Source organism: Lepidochelys kempii, chromosome 9 (genome assembly GCF_965140285.1).
Source record: "Lepidochelys kempii isolate rLepKem1 chromosome 9, rLepKem1.hap1, whole genome shotgun sequence".
Lineage (NCBI taxonomy): Eukaryota > Metazoa > Chordata > Testudines > Cheloniidae > Lepidochelys > Lepidochelys kempii.
The window spans coordinates 26,743,616-26,756,875 of NC_136388.1; the positions used below are offsets into that span (position 1 = coordinate 26,743,616).

The window sequence follows — 13,260 nt, forward strand, 5'->3', positions numbered from 1 at the left end:
GCAGAACTCCCATTTAAATTTAATGGAAATTCCATGCACACAAGACTTTCACCATCAGGCTCAATATTAGGAACCTATCTCTTACCAAAATTTCACTCTTCAAAAAGAAACAGTTTCAAAAAAAGAAATCTTAATCTCCTACTTTTAAAAGAGTGCTACTCAACTGAATTAAAGTCTCCAGTGAAATATGACTTGTGCTTCTCCTCACAGCTGTTTGAGAGCTTTCTAGCATTTTTAGTTCCAAGTAGACAAAATAAATCCAACACATTTTACTTGTTATAAAATCCCACCAAGTGCAGGGTATCACTATGTATTTTAAACTGCTGAACTGAAATAGAATGACATGACCTGAGTATATTTTTAGGAATACAAAGAACACACACGTGGCTAAACACCCACATGTGTTAGAAATTTTACAATAAAGTAAAACATATTGCTTCACTAACATCCAAAACATGCTACCTAATTCCAGTGCACATACTGTATTTGGAAAGTAAACTGAAGGCAGCCAATATGGAGGAAAAGGGGGAGAAATCTCGGGGACTGAAACATAGACAGTGTCTCTGGCATTATAATAGAAAAACAGTGCTTCTATGTCCATCAGAATAGCCAAATAGGTATCACTTGTACTGGCATACAACAACTAAATAATTATTCAGAACATGCTGTAAAACATTTTTTGTACTTTAACATGCAACTTGTGTTCTGCGTTCAACAATGCTAAAATGTTAACCCTTTTAGGACAGTCTGCTTATACTTAGAGCCCTGTACACATCTGATCCACAAAAATGGTTCATGGATCTCAAGCGGATAGCCACGGATTTGCAGGGCTCTACTTATACTGTTAAATTAAGGCAATTCAGTTTGCTCAGAAAAAATGATTTGACTGAAATGGAGGGTTTTTTCCCCCAAGATACTTAGCCATCAAATAAAGGTCTAGGTAGGATGCACTGGTCAAATTAATGCTGGCGTAACTGCACAGGGTTTTGGAGATTAATTTAGCCCATTGTAACTATACTACATAATACGTTACCTTAAAGCAGAGCACATGAATCATTGATAAAGTCTGTATCCTTTTTAGTTATGCTCATGTTATATTTGGGTTCTGTGCTTAAATAGCTTTCAACTCACTTTCAACTGTCCTTCACTAGAAACAGTAGACAAAGAAAGAGACAAAGAAATCAAAATAGTCGCTTAAAACTCATTGGATGCGATGGGGCAAGAGCTTTTCTGCAGCACTTTTTGCAGGGCATTAAACTGGAACATGTGTGACTGTGCCACCACCTCCTTGAAGAAACTTCAATAACTAAGTTAACTTCTTTGTTCAGAAGAAAATGCTTTCAGCTTGAAACAGCTGCTTCTGTTTTCACTGCTTAGTGTTAAATAGTTTTTATATTTTTTTAAAGGGAAAATGGAAGGGGCCCAACACAAATCAGCCTCAAACTGCCTTTTCATTATTTGTTCATCTAAGATTAGATTGTGCTCAGCTTCTCTGTGGGTGCCACCCTGCTGAGCAATCAGGCTGTCTGTACGCTTCCCAGTACAAACATTACAGGAGTCCAGTACTTTTGCTTTGGCTGGCGTAGGAATTTGTCAATGGTAATGGCTATCAAAGAATATTATTCTTTGGCCTTTTATTTTTTTCCATCAGCTTCAACGATGGAGAATCATGGCTAGTTTTCAAACAATGGCAATCTCTTACGGGCAAGATTGTTCTCAGGCTGAGCACTTAGTGGAGTAGTCCCACTGAAGTAAATTGGACTGCTTGTGCCAGTGAGTCCTCACCAAGATAAGGGGGCTGCCATCTTTAGCCCTAAACATTCTATTGTTTACATCCCTGAAAGCGCTTACTGCATGTGACAATGTCAAAATCCACCGGTCTCCAGTGTTGTGCTGCAATATGATTTTGTTGGACAAACAGAGGGACAGACCAAAATATAAGAGACTTTTCCAGCATTTTAAAAAGGAGCCAATTTTAAGGTTTTTAATCTTGAAGAGTTCATGCTCAATTTATTCAAAATTTCCAGAATAGATTGTCATGGAGACTCAGCTCTTAAAATCGGAAAGGATAAGGATTTAATCTTTTCGTTCTCTTTTGTTGGAGATGGAAGTTAGAAAAGGAAATCCAAAACTTGCCGTACAAAATGGAATCCTGCTTTCACCCTTAACTATAGAGAGGCTACTACACCTCTGCAATATACCGCACCCACCAGCAGGTCTAGAACCCTAGTCCTAAATCTCCAAAAAAACCAGAACATTACCACTTGAGCTAAAAGAAGACCTCCATTAACCGTAGAGAATCCTTATATCCTATCGAAGCAGCAACCAATCCAGAGAGAGCAACATGTTCACTCTCACACATTCACCTTTCATTTCATTAAGAGGCATGCCATATAGAACCATAGAATATCAGAGTTGGAAGGGACCTTTGGAGATCATCTAGTCCAATCCCCTTCTCAAAGAAGGACCAATCCCCAACTAAATCATCCCAGCCAGGGCTTTGTCAAGCCTGACCTTAAAAACTTCTAAGGAAGGGGATTCCATCACCTCCCTAGGTAACGCATTCCAGTGTTTCACCACCCTCCTAGTGAAAAAGTTTTTCCTAATATCCAACCTAAATCTCCCACACTGCAACTTGAGACCATTACTCCTTGTCCTGTCATCTGCTATCACTGAGAATAGTCTATATCCATCCTCTTTGGATCCACCTTTCAGGTAGTTGAAAGCAGCTATCAAATCCCCCTTCGTTCTTCTCTTCCGTAGACTAAACAATCCCAGTTCCCTCAGCCTCTCCTCATAAGTCATGTGTTCCAGACCCCTAATCATTTTTGTTGCCCTTCGCTGGACTCTTTCCAATTTATTCACATCCTTCTTGTAGTGTGGGGCCCAAAACTGGACACAGTACTCCAGATGAGGCCTCACCAATGTCGAATAGAGGGGAATGATCACGTCCCTCGATCTGCTGGCAATGCCCCTACTTATACACCCCAAAATGCCATTGGCCTTCTTGGCAACAAGGGCACACCGTTGACTCATATCCAGCTTCTCATCCACTGTCACCCCTAGGTCTTTCTCTGCAGAACTGCTGCCTAGCCATTCGGTCCCTAGTCTGCAGCGGTGCACTGGATTCTTCCGTCCTAAGTGCAGGACTCTGCACTTGTCCTTGTTGAACCTCATCAGATTTCTTTTGGCCCAGTTCTCCAATTTGTCTAGGTCCCTCTGTATCCTATCCCTACCCTCCAGCATATCTACCACTCCTCCCAGTTTAGTGTCAACCGCAAACTTGCTGAGAGTGCAATCCACACCATCCTCCAGATCATTAATGAAGATATTGAACAAAACCGGCTCCAGGACCGACCCTTGGGGCACTCCACTAGATACCGGCTGCCAACTAGACATGGAGCCATTGATCACTACCTGTTGGGCCCGACAATCTAGCCAACTTTCTACCCACCTTGTAGTGCATCCATCCAGCCCATACTTCTTTAACTTGCTGACAAGAATACTGTGGGAGACCGTGTCAAAAGCTTTGCTAAAGTCAAGGAATAACACGGCCACTGCTTTCCCTTCATTCACAGAACCAGTTATCTCATCATAGAAGGCAATTAGATTAGTCAGGCGTGACTTTCCCTTGGTGAATCCATGCTGACTGTTCCTGATCACTTTCCTCTCCTCTAAGTGCTTCAGAATTGATTCCTTGAGGACCTGCTCCATGATTTTTCCAGGGACTGAGGTGAGGCTGATTGGCCTGTAGTTCCCAGGATCCTCCTTCTTCCCTTTTTTAAAGATGGGCACTACATTAGCCTTTTTCCAGTCTTCCCCGGATCACCATGAGTTTTCATAGATAATGGCCAATGGCTCTGTAATCACATCCGCCAATTCCTTTAGCACTCTCGGATGCAACGCATCCGGCCCCATGGACAGCTTTTCTAAATAGTCCCGAACCACTTCTTTCTTCACAGAGGGCTGGCCACGTCCTCCCCATGCTGTGCTGCCCAGTGCAGTAGTCTGGGAGCTGACCTTGTTCGTGAAGACAGAGGCAAATAAAGCATTGAGTACATTAGCTTTTTCCACATCCTCTGTCACTAGGTTGCCTCCCTCACTCAGTAAGGAGCCCACACTTTCCTTGGCTTTCTTCTTGTTGCTAACATACCTGAAGAAACCCTTCTTGTTACTCTTAACATCTCTCGCTAGCTTCAACTCCAGGTGTGATTTAGCCTTCCTGATTTCACTCCTGCATGCCCGAGCAATATTTTTATACTCATCCCTGGTCATTTGTCCAATCTTCCACTTCTTGTAAGCTTCTTTTTTGTGTTTAAGATCAGCAAGGATTTCACTGTGAAGCCAAGCTGGTCGCCTGCCATATTTACTATTCTTTCTACACTTCGGGATGGTTTGTCCCTGTAACCTCAATAAGGATTCTTTAAAATACAGCCAGCTCTCCTGGACTCCTTTCCCCCTCATGTTATTCTCCCAGGGGATCTTGCCCATCAGTTCCCTGAGGGAGTCAAAGTCTGCTTTTCTGAAGTACAGGGTCCGTATTCTGCTGCTTTCCTTTCTTCCTTGTGTCAGGATCCTGAACTCGACCATCTCATGGTCGCTGCCTCCCAGGTTCCCATCCACTTTTGCTTCCCCTACTAAATCTTTCCAGTTTGTGAGCAGCAGGTCAAGAAGAGCTCCGCCCCTAGCTGGTTCCTCCAGCATATAATACAACTTCTCCTTACACTTTAAAAATGTGCCAGCAATTATTTTTATTTTGGCTTCCAGGTGCTTATCTGAAAAAGCTAAGCAAAATATAAATTCACAATGTCATCTATCACAGATATTACACTTATAGACCATGATAATCCATTTTTTGATATTGGGATCTGAGTTGCTCAGAGAGTGTTACAAACCCACACATTGTATCTCAATGTAAGATTTTCCATTGGATTTAGCTGACAGATTTGCAAAACCCAAGGAAGTCAGCCCCTGCAGCAGGTATATCACTGGGGAGGGCAAAAGGAATATTTCCCCCCCTTTATGTAGCAGAGAGGGGCTGGGCACCACGGCAGTCCCAGAATTCCTTTAAACAGATGGACTCCTTCTGGCTAGCTGTGCTATTTGAGTGGGGAAGGGCAGGGAGCAGACAGGGTTCTGAGGAAAGTACATGCGTTCTGAAAGTTGGTGAGGTGACTTTGCCTCCTGGGAACTCCATGCCTTAGGCTTCTTTGAGCTAACGCTTCAGCAATTCACTTTGTCACTGTCCCCAGCATGGGGCTGTGACCTCATGGCACATTTGAGCCCGAAGATCAAAACCAAATTCTGATCTAATTTACACCTGTGCAGCTCCACTACAGTGACTGGGATTGTAGAAAGTAGAATCTGAAAGTAGAATCTGACCCTTTGTGCCTTATTGGCAGAAAAAGGCTATGCATCACGAAATAAGTTATCAAAGTTAAGTAACAGTTCAGAGATATCACATACTGTGGGGGAGAAGTAAACAGAGAACCTGGGCTGATGAACTATAGAAGCCAGACAGATGTTTCAGATTTCCAGTAATGAATGACTTCACTTTGTTAATAATTAACATTCTGATGATCAGTATCAAGTACCAATCAAAGAGACAGACAGAAATCATGAATCTACCTTATAGTGCAGTGTGCCATTTTTTTCTCTTAATTATGAAGCTTTGACTATTTCACTAAAGCCAAAATCCAGCTCTCACCTCTACTCCCCAAGGAGTAGGGCCAATGCTGTTCTGCTGAGCAAGGAGGAGGAGGTCAGAGCTTGATGGGGATACACATAGGTAACATGCACACCTGGCCTGGCTCAGCTATATGTGGGCTTCCTGCATGGCAGCAGCTGCTGTACAAACCCTCCAGTTCTCCACTCAGGGTATGGGTATGCCATGGAGCCTACTCCAGCTAAAGGAGGAGGCTCCACCCTGCACCTCAGATGATACTCTGCAGCCTGGGAAAATGGATTACTTTTATCCTTAGCTCCCGCAGTGCATTTGCTCAGCTCCCATCCCAGCAACTCGGAGGATTTTAGCCAAAGCGAACTGTCATGAGCTCTGTCTTAGACAACGATATGAGACCATTAACATAGCTAAATGTTTGTTTAAGTAAAGACAGAAGAAAAAGAAACACTTGGCAAGTGGAAAGGAATTGAGGAAGTATACAAATTTCACATATTGTGAGTACACAGTTCAGCTGCTGACAGCTACAGATGACCCCATATCAGATAGGAAGGTGTCTCAGTAATATAGCCAGTCTTATATTATCCATTAGTGACTAAAAACATATAGGATGAAAACTGGCAGTTGACACAGTATTCACGAGCTAGAATTCTGAATGGGGAGTTGATTTGTGCCTTGTGATGAGACAGCCAAATCAACCAAGACATGTGGATACTATTTCATGTTAAGCACTGATTTTGCATATGTATATTGTTATGGTACTACAATACATACTCAGTCCCCACATTCTCTTTAGAAGGTATATCTCATACGTAGCCAACTAAATTTCACATTTTGGTTGATTCACAAATTAAACACAAATTAAAATTACCAGAAGGAAAACAAAAAGTCTGAGTCTTCTAGATGTTGTAATAAATGAAGGAAAATATTCTGCTGAGTATTTTTGTTGTTTTTGAGGTAAGGGGATACAAATCTCTAAGCACTGGTGGTGAAATCCTGACTCTACTGAAGTCAGCAAACCTCCCCTTGACATCCATGGGTGCAGGATTTCACCCTAAACGACCAGATACCTCACAGTAATGAACATCTTAAAGAGTGAGCCAGAGAGATCTACTTCAGATTTCTAAGTCCTTTGTAGATCTGTATACATTACTAGGTCCTAAGAATTATGCAGCATAGCTTTTAACAATGCAGCACTCCCAGATAGTTTAGCAGAATCAGTTCACCATGCATCAGACTTTACATGAGCTGATATCAATTTAATGTATACCTTCTACTTACCCGAATGAACAGTTCAGCTAGTTGGTATAAATATTAGAATCATGGCCCATGCGTGTACGTTAAGGAATACATCATGTTGCAAAATGAACTGTATCACACTGGGTTTTCCACTGTTTTATCCTTTGGTCCTTACTGTTGTTGTATTAGGAGCAAACAAACTTTATTCAGTATTTTATAAGTTAGTCACTTGTTTAAAATTTATCAGGGACAAAGCAGACATTGATCACACAGGTCTGCCATGCTTTGATTAAAGAAACCAGGAGATGCACTGCAAATATTGGCTTTTTGACTTTGGGTGTTAAGAGGCATATGTTATGTTACGTTAGATAGCGAAGATGCACTGGAGATGTTGTACTGGGTATATTTTATGGATCTATAAATAAAAACTGGTTTAAAGTTCCTCTGTTAATTTGAATTGTGTAAAACCCTGTTAAATCTCCTATGGGTCTCCTACAACTTGGGTGGGTCAGAGCAATTCTGTTTTTGCCCAAAACATAAATATCTAGTTCTGAAAAAGACAGCATTAGAACTTATTTCCAAAGATGCCAGATCAAGAAAGAGGTATTTAACAGCAACAGTGAATGTTAATTGGTCACATTTTACTCCAATATGGGTGTGCGTCTCCCACTGACTTCAAAAGGAGCTCCACAGATCCAACAGAACATTTTAGCCCACAGTGATTTCTACCACAGCTGTCTGAACAATGAACATGCTAATTAAATTAATTCAAGACAGTCACTGAGGAAAGAACAAAGCAATTCCAGGTGAAAAGGAATGATGTAAACTGAAATGTAGGTAACACCACACTAGCTCTGCCACTGGAAAACTTAATGTAAGCAGTTTTGTGATATCTAAAACTCTTCCACGCACAATCATACATCAGATTGAACAATGGATTATATAAAAAGTACCATAAAAAGGATTAACTGTTACATAAGTTGCTTTACTTTGCAGAACGGTAAGTGGGATCCTATTGGAGTCAGTAGTAACTTCACTGTCCATTTCAGTTGCAAAGATAAGAAATTTATGTAACAATTTTTATAGATTCTGTAGTATCCCTGCAGCATTTGCACGGTGGGCCCAGAATTCACTGTTTTGTAGGTTGCAGCACTTCAGAAAACCCGAGAGCATCTGATGTTCTTTTTATTTCATATGGATCTATTTACACCTGTAAATGTCTATTTAGTAGAACTGCTGTAGTTAAAAGTACTCAGTTTGCTATAGACAAAACACTTGAGGAACAGTCAAGTGGGCTGTGTGTTAAAATAGGTTATCTAATTGTGCACTTGCAATTTTGTACACACACTCACATGGCACTATAATTGGATAACTAACTAAGGTCCCTCTATATTCAAGGTCCATTGTGAATCCAGCTCTGCAAGCCTTATTCACACCAGTAGATCAACTGAAGTCAAAGAAACTAGTAGTGTGAACATATGAGATAGAATTACTCTTGCGATTAAAGCCCATAGTTGTCCATATATTAGTCACGTTTTGTTTTAAAGTCATATTTCATTGCTGCAACATCAGCAGAAGCTTGTAATGTGTCTCTGAAGCCTTTCCCCTTCATTTTATACTGAAAAAAAATGCTGCTGACTATGGAGCTTTATAATAAATCCCCTTGACTTCTTTTAATTTTTCTCATTTGATTTTAAAAAAAGCTTAATTCTATGGTTTTGAACACAGAATCCAATGGCAATAGTAAAAAGAAAAAAGACTACGCTGTCAGAAAACTGGACTTGCATTCCTCCTGTAATGTGCAAGAGAAGAAAGCTCTCTGTGGCCAAACATTGTTCTTCTTTTGTGTCCTTCCTACTGCACATGAAACAATAACATGGCTCTAGCCTCTTTTATGTGGGTGTGTGCATGCACACTGTTGGAGTTTCATGTTCCACAGTGGTGTTAAGGCTCAAAGACAGATTTGCTCAGTACTGCAATTCTTGGATAAGATTGGATTTTACTTAAAGTATTGAATAAATACATTTTAGAAAAAAACTGAAGAACAGGTTATCTAAGTATATCATGTGTAAGAATTCTCAAGGTGCCACAAGTCCTCCTTTTCTTTTTGCGGATACAGATTAACACGGCTGCTACTCTGAAACTTTTCAGATAAAATAAATGAAAAGATTTCACTATCTACCAGTTTTTTGTGGGGCAAACAATTCTTTTGGTTCTTCATTTTACACACACACACACACATGGCTAAAATTATTTAGATTTTGTAAGCTTTTGTTTGGGGGCAAGGATTGTTTTTTTGGTAAGTGCGTGTATAGTGCTCAGCACAGCCTCTAGGCATCATCACAAATATATCAATTATAAATCATAAAAAAGCGTGGGAAGTATTCCCCAATTCTGGCTTGTTATGTACTAACAGAATAATTTGGTGAGCAACACACACTCACCAACACTTCCAGCTTATTCCCAGGTCTAAGACACAAACCATGGTTGTGAAATAGCTGTGAAGCAAAAGGCACAGGCATGCAATGCTTCCTCCTGTTTCTTCCGTTTAGGAACCCTGTGGGCAGCCTGAGTAAGACTCTATTTAACTGCTCCCCTCTCCCCCCCACACCCACTCCCAACAAGAGAAAAGGAAAAATGGATGTTTTTGGCTGGGAGGAGAGGCTGGTCAGTGTGATTTTTTTCTGGGCAAGAGAGTGTGTGAGAGAGAAACTTGAGAGGAGGCAGAGAAAGCTAGTGATAATGCAGGGAGCTAGATCTGGTTCCACAATTGTTGAAGCCTCCTGAACCTGTTAGCTTTTTTTTTTCCTATGAAGAACTAATCACTAAGCTGACGAAATTACAGAGGAAATGGTGAAGGGGGAAAAAAAACAAGACAAAAAGGATGGAAGGACTGATGTGGATAGAGAAGACCAGAGCGGGACGAAAGGAATGATAGACATGGATGAGTGAAGGATTGAAAGAATGTGCAAGACAGCAAAACACAAGAAAAGTGAGGGGGAAGGGAAGATGCTAGATGGAGGAGAAAGAAAGAAAGAAAGAAAGAAAGAAAGAAAGAAAGAAAGAAAGAAAGAAAGAAAGAAAGAAAGAAAGAAAGAAAGAAAGAAAAGGATGAGGATGGGAGAGCATGCCTACGGGCCAGAGTCTGCAACCTTCACTCACCATAAAGAGGTCAACACTTTTCAAATAGTCCCACTGATTTCAAGGGGACTAGTTAAGTAGTACAGCTCTAATTGTAGTGAGTAAGGTTATGACAACATAGTCTCAGGGTATTAGAACATAACTTGTTTAAATGAAAAAAACCCAGAAAATACAGACTGGGCAACTTACTGTAAACTATGTGAAGAATAAAGACAGCGGGTAAAATTCTGGCCTTACTGAAGTATGACAACACTCCTGTTGATGTCAGTCAAAAACTTCTGGGACTAGGATTTCACCCAGTTTGCCTAAATGTAATTAAAATTGTCCCAGATGGGATTGTGTAACATCAGTTAGGGCACTCTAAAGGAAGGTAGAATTGTAAGCCTAAAGGATGTTGTTTTGACTTCCTTCCTTCCACCTGACTCTGCCCTAAAAGCCGTTCCACAGAGTCTGGATATTTTCCCCAACCTATTATTCAATAAGCCCTAGCCACTCACCAACATCCATTAGCTATCTCTGTTCCTTACCTTCAGTAGATAGGAGACGGCTTCCTCTTGCTCTGGTAAAGATCCAGATGTCACCCATTACTCATGTCTTGAATGTTTGCAATACTATCAGTTGCAAAGGATGCCAAGTCAGCAGCTTTTCCTTGGCCAGCAAAAATGGAAGCAGCAACAGCAGAAGCGAGAGCAGACTCTGGGGAGGCAACTCCTTGCATAATACTAGCCAAAGCATTCTTGGTTACTATACATACAGAGAACAGCTATTTATAAGTTTACAAATAACAAATTATAAGGACTTGTGCTATTACCTTTTATGGTCAAAAGGAGGTGTTTCCCTCTGATCATATTTGAAATCTGCAGTCAGTCAAACTCTAGCCAAAATGGAGCTATACACCTGCATATATTTTAGCTTGCTTAGCAACGAACAATATGCAGGCAAATGCTCTTATGCAGCCATGTAGAAAATGTAGTATTAAGAAAGATATGTCTGTGTAAGCAAAACATGGATAAAAATTAAATCTGAAACGTGATCTCCATGTAAGAAGCAGTAACAAGTTTAAAACACTGACTTCCTTTATGAAAAAGTCCTATTGAATTCAAAAAGGAAGGAAGCCAACATAAACTGAAGATCATGCCATTGAAATTAGCTATGACAAATAATCTATTAAATTCTGTAGGTTAATTTAAAAATTATCTAAGAAAGATCTAATTTGCTATTAAATTCTACAAGACTTCTCCTATGGGATTTTCCTTTTGTTTAACTGATAGGCTGGATTTTTAAATATTACTATAGCCATTCACAGTCAATGAATTCAGGTTAAGATTTTCAGTTAAGGTCCTAAATAAGTGGGCTGATTTTCAGAAGCGCTGAGTACCAACCACACCCATTAGCTTCACTGAAATGGCATGACATAGTTAATTATGCATCAAATACATATCAATACATTTCGAATTTATTGGTGGGTGTGGGTGAATGAACATCAGCTGTGTAACGTAAACCCCAGACTGGGTTAACTCCAAGGAGGCACACTTTCAACATTTACGTTATCCTGCTTATTCTAAAAGTTGTAATATTATTCTAACTTTTATTGTCCATATTATTAACTACTTGCTTAAGCACGTTGCTGAAAACAATGATTTGGAGCATTTCCTTTTAGAGAGCAGACAGTCCAATCAACTGGAAGACAGTACTAGATTCCAGCGGTTCAACAGTGCTCAAATGTGATTCTCTCCATTAAGTCTATGGAACTTCCTAGCTGATTTGAAGAATTCTTTCTAGAGCCGGTTCTGTCATGTGGCACAGGTCACTATGCAGTGACAGCACAGTTTAAAAGTCTTATCATGATAACCATGTTAATTTAGTTAGTAAGATATAAACAAGCAAAATAACATTTGTGATAGAAAATAATTATCTTGTAATGCAGATTGCACAAAATGGGGAGCATAAAAAAGTTATTTTTATGTGCTGGGGATGACTGCGTAAGTCATAAGTAGCAGAGCAAAGCAGAGCCACGAGTCATTTATGCATGGTCATCCCTAATATACAAAAATAACTTGTTGATTCTTCCCCTGTGTGTTATATTTATACCCTAGACAGCTCTGTTTTACTTAGGTTATTTGCTGTTGCTGATTTTAGTGAAAACATACATTCGGAATGGAAGGCACATTTGCTTTTACAAAGTAATTAACTGTAAATTTGATTAGGGAGGCTCTTCCACCTACGTGAATGAAACCTCCCCTGGTATCAACAGGAGTTTGTGTGCATAGAGACTCTAAGTGAGTAAGGTACCTAAACACATGCCTAATTTTAAGTGTGGATGCAGACTTATTGAAGTCAATGGAACTCACAGGCTTAAAGATAGGCATGTGCTTAGATTCTTTGCCAAATCTTGGCTCGATTAAGCTCTGGAGAGTAATCCCCTCTGGTGAAGGGACAACATCAGCAAGCTCCACCACTAGTCTCCATGCCCAGTTCAGTCTTCAGCCTCTTTGCTGAGATGGCCAGTTGAGGCCGATTAAGGCTGTAGCTGATTTTGTTATCAGACAGAACTGGACTGGGCTACCAGTTCATTGTACATGGAACCCAGCTATCAGACAGTATCAACTTTCAGTCACTACCAATCTAGGTCAGATTTGTGCTAGTGACCTTAAAGCTAAATCAAAATATGCTCAGGTCTTTTTTACAGGCAGAGACACAAGGTTTTTTCTTTTGTACATAAAAACATTATCAGTTCCTGGTTGTACTTTGCTTTGACCATCTAATATGTACTTTTCACCAGGCATTTGTACTTTTACCCTGACCAGGGTTTCTCAAATTTTTTCATAGCACGGACCACATCCCCTCCCATAACTTCCCTGTGGCAACCATATCAATGGATTACAAGGAATACAAAATGTTTTAAACACGTTAAACATGCATCTGTTGTTAACGCAATGCTCTGCATTTCATCCTGCTCTCTCTCACCTCTTCTGCTCTCCCACCTGTTCTCTTGCACATGTTTCATTACCAACTGGTCATCTTCTCCTTACTTCCCCTTGCACATATGTTCCTTCCCCTTTGAACCCGTTTTCCTTGACACGCTGTTCAGCTATCTGGTATTCTTCTCCATTTACTCAGCCTGCCTGGCTACCTAATTCCTTCCACCCCTGGACAGTCTTATCCCACTCCTGGCTGGCAGCTGTACTCCCACTGGTCCA

The 13,260-nt window shown here is 40.5% G+C and overlaps 1 protein-coding gene across 23 annotated transcripts in view; it reads right to left on the reverse strand.

Annotated features, from left to right (window-relative positions):
* Nucleotides 1–13,260, reverse strand: part of MBNL1 (muscleblind like splicing regulator 1) — a 200,542-nt gene that overhangs the window by 100,859 nt on the left and 86,423 nt on the right. Inside the window, exon 1 of one of the 23 annotated variants that reach the window (XM_073359660.1) lies at nt 10,872–11,050. The exons of 20 other annotated variants lie outside the window; for them this stretch is intronic. The gene's annotated coding sequence lies outside the window, so the exon portion shown is untranslated. Of the gene's footprint in view, nt 1–10,587; nt 10,678–10,871; nt 11,051–13,260 lie in introns of those variants that run through there. 2 more of the 23 variants (XM_073359659.1, XM_078854392.1) reach the window with 2 other exon arrangements.